Source organism: Juglans regia, chromosome 4 (genome assembly GCF_001411555.2).
Source record: "Juglans regia cultivar Chandler chromosome 4, Walnut 2.0, whole genome shotgun sequence".
NCBI classification, from domain to species: domain Eukaryota; kingdom Viridiplantae; phylum Streptophyta; class Magnoliopsida; order Fagales; family Juglandaceae; genus Juglans; species Juglans regia.
This window is the reverse complement of record NC_049904.1, coordinates 23,651,023-23,652,186: the sequence shown is the minus strand read 5'-3', so window position 1 is coordinate 23,652,186 and position 1,164 is coordinate 23,651,023.

Below are 1,164 nucleotides of genomic sequence, written 5' to 3'. Positions count from 1 at the left end.
AATCAATATAAGCACAGTACAGTACATAAAACAATTAGATTTTCTAACATGAAAAATTCTTCAACCCAATAATTGAATAAACAAAAGCAGGTCACAGAGATTAGGAACTTTAAGAAGGGGATCTGAGAAAGCCACCTGAGAATGAAAATTACGTTCATCAAAACCCATGTAAAGCAAAACAAACAACAAAATCAGAAGAAACTGATAGTACTAGAATAAAAAAATCTTCATGCAAACAATACCCAAATCGCAAAACACACGGCAAAATCAAAAGTTCTAAGCCATCGAAACAGAGTGTTCATCAAAATCCATGTAAAGCAAAACACACATCAAATTCAAAATCACAAATCAGTTTGTAAAAAATACCCAAATCACGATTTTCTTGTGACGGATTTGGCACGGAATGCGCAACCTTCTGGACGACGATTCACTGGTAAGGAAGGGGGTTCAACAAATGAATGATCATTGCAAAGTAAAAAGCATGGTGATTTAATCATTCGGTGAAAAGGAAATGGGAGAAAATAGAAAGAGAAGAGGGAGAGAAAAGCCTACACAGATAAGAGGGAGAGAGGAGCAGGAAAGAGAGATTACCGTTTGGGCTGGAAGACGAGGGCGTGGACGATCGACAGAGAGAAGAAGGCGTGGACGATTGAAGTAGTAGCAGGTCTCTGTCTCTTGAGTTTCAGACGTTTCAGGATGAAGAAAAGGAAAACGAGGAAAATCGAACGAAGAAAGAGAAAGAATGAGGGAAAGAGAGGGGAGGTAGACGGAATAATAAAATAAACATTTTAAGAGTGAACAGTGATTCGCCAAGTTTAGAGAAGAGCTCAGATTTATTTTAGCTCAAATGTTAAATTTTAAATTTTTAGCTAATCTAATGTGAAAATTTTTTGATAAATATAGTCAAATTATAGACTTGCATTGACATTTAGTTAGGTCATTGCTAATGCTCTCACTATTCATATATAATATATTTATTAAGAGAAAAAAATAAAAAAAATATGTGATATGTAATTTGTGAGGATGATAAATAAAATTTTTAATAAATAAAAATGAAAGTATTTTATAGTATAAAGTCCGAAAAGAGAGTTAGCGAGGAATCTCCCCAAGTTTTCCACGACGGAAGGCCACCCGCGTGTCAGTATTAGACAATATACCGTATCT